Genomic DNA, 6,997 nt, shown 5'->3' on the forward strand with positions numbered 1-6,997 from the left:
CGGGGGGCGCGGCCGCAGCGTCCAGTCAGTGCTGGGGTGGGGGGGGGCACTCGGCCTTGTGAGCGCCGGCTTCCGGTTCCCGCCCGCCCGCAGCCGGCCCTTCCGGTCACAGCGCGCGAGCACGTCGGAGCACACTCGCGGGGACGCCCACCGGCCGCTTCCGGTGCCGGCACGGGGACCCCTCCGGCCCCCTTGCCCTTGGCGGCCTTGGCTGGCGTTTCTTTTTCGGGGACGGGACGGAGATGGCGAGCGTGGAGACAGACCTGCTTCAGTGCCCACGAAGCTTCCCCCCCTGCAGGTGGGGGAAGAGCGGAGGCGGGGCTCGAACCTGCTTCCTCGCAGGCCGTGTTCTTCCTCTCGCGTCGGGGGCCTCCTCGGCGGCTGTTGCTTTTCCCTGCCGCAGAAATTTCGAATCATCTGTCCAGGGTAAATCCCCCCTCCACAGGGTCACTGCCGGGGCCCGGGGCCCGCACCACAAACCCACTGCTCCTGGAGGCCATTTCCCCCCCCCCCTTTGTTGCCCTTGTTGCTGTTACTACTGTTATTCTTGTCATTGCTGTCGTCGTCGTTGTTGGAAAGGACAGAGAGACATGGAGAGAGGACGGGAAGACAGACAGAGGGGAGAGAAAGACAGACACCTGCAGACCTGCTTCACCGCCCGTGAAGCGACTCCCCTGCAGGTGGGGAGCCGGGGGCTCGAACCGGGAGCCTTACGCCGGGCCCTGCGCTTAGCTCCACGTGCGCCAACCAGCTGCGCCACCGGCCGCGCCCCTGTTCTTTTTTGGGTGAAGGAGGGAGGGAGGGAGGGAGGGGTGAGAAGGAAAGTCACCCGCAGAGCTGCTGCTCCCCTCAGGAAGCCGCTCCCCCACCGTGGACCCTGGGGGCTTGAACCCGGGCCTCAGCACCTGGCTGACTGTGGGCCGGTCCGGAGGCGGCGACGACCTGGTGAACTCGGGTGCCTTTTGCCCTGCGTGCCACCCAGGCTCAGGCTGGAGTTCCTGGACCCTGACCCCAGGAGAGGGCTCCAACCCTCCTCCTCATTCTCTGTGAATAAAAAGCTGAATCCGTCAATGGGAAAAAAAAAAAAAAAAATCAGTGTTGAAATCTATGTATTTTTCTTGGTCTGGTTCCACCAAAACGAAACAACGATGACAAAACAATTCTAGATTGGGCGCCTTTTCGTGTTTTTTTTTTTTCTTCCTTTAATGTTAGGCACCCATTTTCAGTCAAGTAAGACAAAAGCATTAATGCCTTTATTATTATTTTTTATTTATAAAAAGGAAACATTGACTAAACCATAGGGTGAGAGGGGTACAGCTCCACACAATTCCCACCACCGGAACTCTGTATCCCACCTTCTCCCCTGACAGCTTTCCCACTCTCTATCCCTCTGGGAGCATGGACCCAGGGTCACTGTGGGTTGCAGAAGGTGGAAGGTCTGGCTTCTGTAATTGCTTCCCCACTGAACATGGGCGTTGACTGGTCTGTCCATACTCCCAGTCTGCCTCTCTCTTTCCCTAGTGGGGAAGGCTCTGGGGAAGCGGAGCTCCAGGACACATTGGTGGGGTTGTCTGTCCAGGGAAGTCTGGTTGGCATCATGCTGGCATCTGGAACCTGGTGGCTGAAAAGAGAGTTAACATACAAAGCCAAACCAATTGTTGACTAATCATGGACCTAAAGGCTGGAATAGCGCAGATCGAGTTGGGGGGGGGGTCTCCATTTTGTAGATAGCTAGTAGGCATATTTTAGTTATATTCTAAAGGGCCTGTGGCTATACTAGTTTTTTCCCCTTGAGCCTGAAATCTGATATGCAGGTGGATCCAAGCTACTGTCTGGGGAGAGGATGTATAAAAAGTGACAGCTTTGTAATTTCCCCCTAATGTAGCTAATTCCTAATTACTGTGTCATGTTTGCAATATATCTTAAAATATAAAGCATGCAATTGTATATATAGAATACTAAGAGCTTGCAATTTCCAACCCTAAGAACTCTGGGGGGGGTGACGCAGTGGATAAAACATTGGACTCTCAAGAATGAGATCCAGAGACGGATTCCTAGCAGCACATGTACCAGAATGATGTCTGGTTCTTTCTCTCCTCCTATCTTTCATTAATATATATATATATATTTTTTTTGTCAAAAAAGGCTGAGGCACTCAAAATAAGTAAGGTAAATTTATTTGTAGGAAAATTCTATCATATTTGTGTCAGTACTGAAAAAATTCTTGTGAACACAATGAAGAGAATTGAAGAATTGCTTATATGTAGGGTTTTATTTCAGCAGGCCTTTATTTATTTTGCACCAGGGTCATCACTAGGGCTAAGTGCCTGCTTGACTCCAGCACTCCCGGCAGTCATTTTTCTCTTCTCTCCTCTAGATAGCAGGGAAGAGAGATGACGGTAGAGGAAGAGAGGAGAGAGACAGCAGCCTGCTCCTCGGCCTGCCAAGCTGCTTTCCCTGAGAGCACACCCATGTTGCCCATGTCGCATCCGGGGCATGGAATCCTGACCCTGAACAAGTAATGTATCCACTTCACTGGCCGAGCCACTTGTTGGTCCCCTTAATGGCTTTATTTCTACATGTGTTTTCTGGAGTTAGTGATGCAGTTACTTATCCAGCTAATATATTTTTTTTAAGTTTATTTATTTATTCCCTTTTGTTGCCTTTGTTGTTCTTCATTGTTGTAGTTATTATTGTTGTCATTGTTAGATAGGACCAAGAGAAATGGAGAGAGGAGGGGAAGACAGAAGGGGGAGAGAAAGACACCTGCAGACCTGCTTCACTGCTTGCGAAGCGACTCCCCTGCAGGTGGGGAACCGGGGGCTCGAACCGGGATCCTTCGCCGGGCCTTGTGCTTCCAGCTAATATTTTAAAGAAATTTTCCTGGGAGTCGGGTGGTAGAGTGGCGGGTTAAGCCCACGTGGCACAAAGTGCAAGGACAGGTAAAAGGATCCTGATTCGAGCCTCCAGCTCTCCACCTGCAGGGGAGTCGCTTCACAGGTAGTGAAGCAGGTCTGCAGGTGTCTAGCTCTCCCCCTCTCTGTCTTCCCCTCTCCATTTCTCTGTCCTATCCAACAACGACATCAGTAACAACAACAACTACGACAGCAATAACAAGGGCAACAAAAGGGAAATATAACTATTAAAAAATTAAAAAATTTTCCTTTTTTAAATGATGATGGATTATCAAGGTTTTTTTTTTTTTTTAGATTCCCTTTTGTCGCTCTTGTTGTTTTATTACTGTTGTTCTTGATGTTGTCTTTGTTGGATAGGACATAGAGGAGGGGAAGGCAGAAGAGGAGAGAAAGATAGACATCTGAAGACCTCCTTCACCTCCTGTGAAGCAACTCCCCTGCAGGTGGGGAGCCAGGGCTTGAAGGGGATCCTTCCTCCAGTCCTTGCGCTTTGCGCCATGTGTGCTTAACCCATTGTGCTACCACCTGACTCCCTAAGAGAAAGTTCTGATACCATGAACCATCGTCCTAAAATCCCTCAGCAGTCCAACATGTCTATATGACAGATCATCCATTGTATGTCACAGCTATATGGCTTCAATCTGTGATGTTAAGAGAGTGAGCATTTTACTTTGTTTCATTATTTATTTGAAATGGACTAAGTAATCTCCAAACACTTTCCCTAAAGTATGACTTTCCTGTCAGTATTACACCTATTATTCAATATATCAGCTTCATTATCTAGACCTATCTTCTGGGAGTCCTTTATTCTCTTACTCCAGTGTGGACTATTTATTTACTTATTTTATTTACTTCCTCCAGGGTCATCACTGGGACTCAGTACTCCACTCCACTGCTCCCAGCAGCCAGTCTTTCCATTTCATCTGATGGGACAGAGAGAAATTGAGAGAGGAGGGAGATAAGAGAGGAAGAGGAGAGACACCTGCAGCCCTGCTTCACTGCTTATGCAGTGATCACCCCTGGAAGTGGGACGAGCCAGCCTGAGGCTCCAGCCCAGCTCCTCGCCTAGATCCTTGTGCTTATTACTATGTGTGCTAACTGGGTGCGCCAGGGCCTGGCCCCTGGACTAGGTGATGTGGCAGTGCTTCTGGGATGTCCTTTCGTTGATATCCCGCAAATCTCTTTTGTCTTTTATTGGAACCATTGTTTCCAGTCACATGTAAGATTTTCTTTTTGCTCCTACTTGTATGACTTTGAAGGGGGGATTAACTTTCCAGACTTGCAGCTCTAAACACTTTTATTATTTATCAAAATAATAAATAATTGCAGCTCTAAACACTTATTATTTATTATTTTTATCATTTATTAATCCTTTCAGTGTATTTTGGGTGGATTTCAAATTCTGCATTGACACTAACTTTGCCTCTCACTTTGACTGCAAGTCTACATTGCATTATAGCTTCAAATGAGAAATTTATAGGATTTTAACTCCTTTGAATATGCTCTTTATTTATCTTCCTTTGAAATCTTTTGCACTTTGTTCTTTGTCCCTAGTCACCTGGAAAAGGTTTTCTTTTTTTACCATTTGAGTCTTGCTAGGTGTGTACTCCTTTTGTGAACACTCACAATCCTAAAGATTATTGTGCTTCTTTGAATTTTTTCTTTACTTGTTTAAAAAGAACTAGTGATTTGGAAACTTCTAGGAATCACACTTTACCTCTGATCTTCAGATGCCCTTTTTTTCTCCCATATTTTATATTTCAATTTGTTTAGCCTTTTGTTTGTAGTTTTTTTTTGTTTTTGATAAAGTATCTCACTTTTTATCTTCTGTCTCAACTTTTGAGTTTTAAATGTTTCCACGATTTATTTCCAGGTATTCCTTTTTGCATAACTCTTCCAGAATATGCCTTTATTTCTCTCTTTTGAAAAATGGTATTTTCTTTTTCTTGCATAGGCTCAATATTTTTATCTTGGAATACATAAAATATATGTTTGTTTTTTAAATAGCTGATATCTTAGGTTTTCTTTTCACATTACTTTTGCTTCAATTTTATTATTTTTTCTGCAATTTGGTTATCTTTTTTTGCATTGGCTGTAGTCTTTTTCCAAATACATTCTTTGTATTCGTAAAATTGGCCAGCTCATGTTTTGAAGAAAAAAATAGTTGAAGATTCTTTTGAGTATGACTTGATGGTTTCCTTATGGTGCTATTTCACTGAGGGAAAATACATTAAAATTATGTATATTACATAAATAAATATATATAACCTGAAAAACCTTAAAAAACCAAATGCAATGGTCCAAGGTAAACATCAGATGAGGCTATTCCTAGAAATACTGGTATTTCAATAGTTTTGACTAGATAGTAGGCTTTTTTTTAATTTAGTGAAATGTTTTGTATTTGAATTTTCAATTTTTGTTTAACCTGATATTATCATCTTTTAATTCTGAATAAAAGCAGTTTTATAACCAGGTGTTGTTCCCTAAGCTGTGAATCAGATATTAGTGTTTGTGTCATCTTTGCTTAGATCTTTTTTTCATGACATCTCTGTCTCTTTCCAGGACGAGTACGGCAAAGCATTCCCTTGTACGTAGCCATACCATCTTTGCACTGTTCTCCATCTTAGTCTCCTTCTTGCTGTGTTGATGTAGGAACAAATCAGGAAAGCAAAGTACATGCAGCCCCTCTACAGAGCACAACATATTATCTAGAGGCTTTCTGTCATAAAGCAGAAAAAATTTTTCCCCTACATTGGCCATAGTTAATAGCCCTACCACCTAGTCACCTAATGTTCTAAGTAAGAGCTAAAGCAAACACGTGCACACACACACACACACACACACACTCTCTCTCTCTCTCTCCCTTTCTCTCTCCCTCTCTCTCTCTCTCTCTCTCTCTCACTCTCTGAGGTTGATGATTCTTTGTGAAAAACTAAGAACACAAAGCCAATGCTTCAAGGTTTATGTCCTGAGTCAGAATTTTCTTTGATTCTTAGGAAACTTGTCTGTGCTTTGAATCCCTGAGAACTTGATGTATAAAAAGTGACTGCTTTTTAATTTTTCCCTAATATAGCTAATTCTTAATTACTGTGTCATGTTTGCAATATATCTTAAAATATAAAGCATGCTATTGTATATATAAAATACTAATAGCTTGCAAGTTCCAACCCTAAGAAGTGGTCTGGGGTTTGACACAGTGGATAAAGCATTGGATTCTCAAGCATGAGATCCAGAGACTGATTCCTGCCAGCACATGCGCCAGAATGATGTCTGGTTCTTTCTCTCTCTCTCCTTCTGTCTTTCTTACTAATAAAATAAAATAAAATGGTTTTTTTCTTTTGTCAAAAGAGACTGAGGCACTCAAATAAAATAAAGTAAATTTATTTGTAGGAAAATCCTCATATCCTATTTGTGACTACTGAAAATTCTTCTGAACACAATGAAGAGAATTGAAGAACTGCTTATACGTAGAATTTTATTTCAGCAAACCTTTCTTTAATCATCTGATTAAAAAACAAATAGATGTCCTAAGTATTTCTGTTAATGATTCAAAATTAAGTGTAAAATTAGTAAAAAATAACTGGAAAAAGTCATTTCACCATGTAAGCAAATGAGCTTCCAATAATTTTAATCCTAAGGCATAACAATATTATTTTGAAAGTGAATGATTAGTAATTAATATGAAGGTCATAATACAGATAACAGATTATACTGCACTTTAGTATAAACATCCACTATTTCTGTGAATGTTTGGTATTCCAAAATAAGCTGTACTGAACAACACTTTTAGAATCTAACAAAAATCAAACAATCTGTGTGTAAAAATTTGAAAGTATTATCACAGGCATGAAAATACAAAGTAAATGCTTCATAAGCAAAAGCTGCCAAAGTAAAGAATAGAGCATCGTAAGAAAAATGAGGAGAAAGCAGGATATTAGTCTAATAACTGTTTTTAATGTCTGACAGATACTGAAATAAACTTGGTAAATTGAAAAGAACCATTCTTAAGGTGGGAAGTGGACAGACTGGCTTCTTAAAATGTAAAGGACATAGAAAAGTAACTTACCATCTCCTTTAGGCAA

The 6,997-nt window shown here is 42.5% G+C and overlaps 1 long non-coding RNA gene across 1 annotated transcript; it reads left to right on the top strand.

The window, feature by feature from the left end:
• Positions 1-2: 2 nt before the first annotated feature.
• Positions 3-6,812, top strand: LOC132540823 (uncharacterized). The gene is made up of 2 exons (XR_009551947.1): positions 3-426; positions 2,378-6,812. It is a non-coding gene; the product is annotated as an uncharacterized LOC132540823 (long non-coding RNA).
• Positions 6,813-6,997: the final 185 nt, after the last annotated feature.

The sequence above is a fragment of the Erinaceus europaeus genome, chromosome 10 (assembly GCF_950295315.1).
Source record: "Erinaceus europaeus chromosome 10, mEriEur2.1, whole genome shotgun sequence".
In the NCBI taxonomy this organism is placed as follows: Eukaryota; Metazoa; Chordata; class Mammalia; order Eulipotyphla; family Erinaceidae; genus Erinaceus; species Erinaceus europaeus.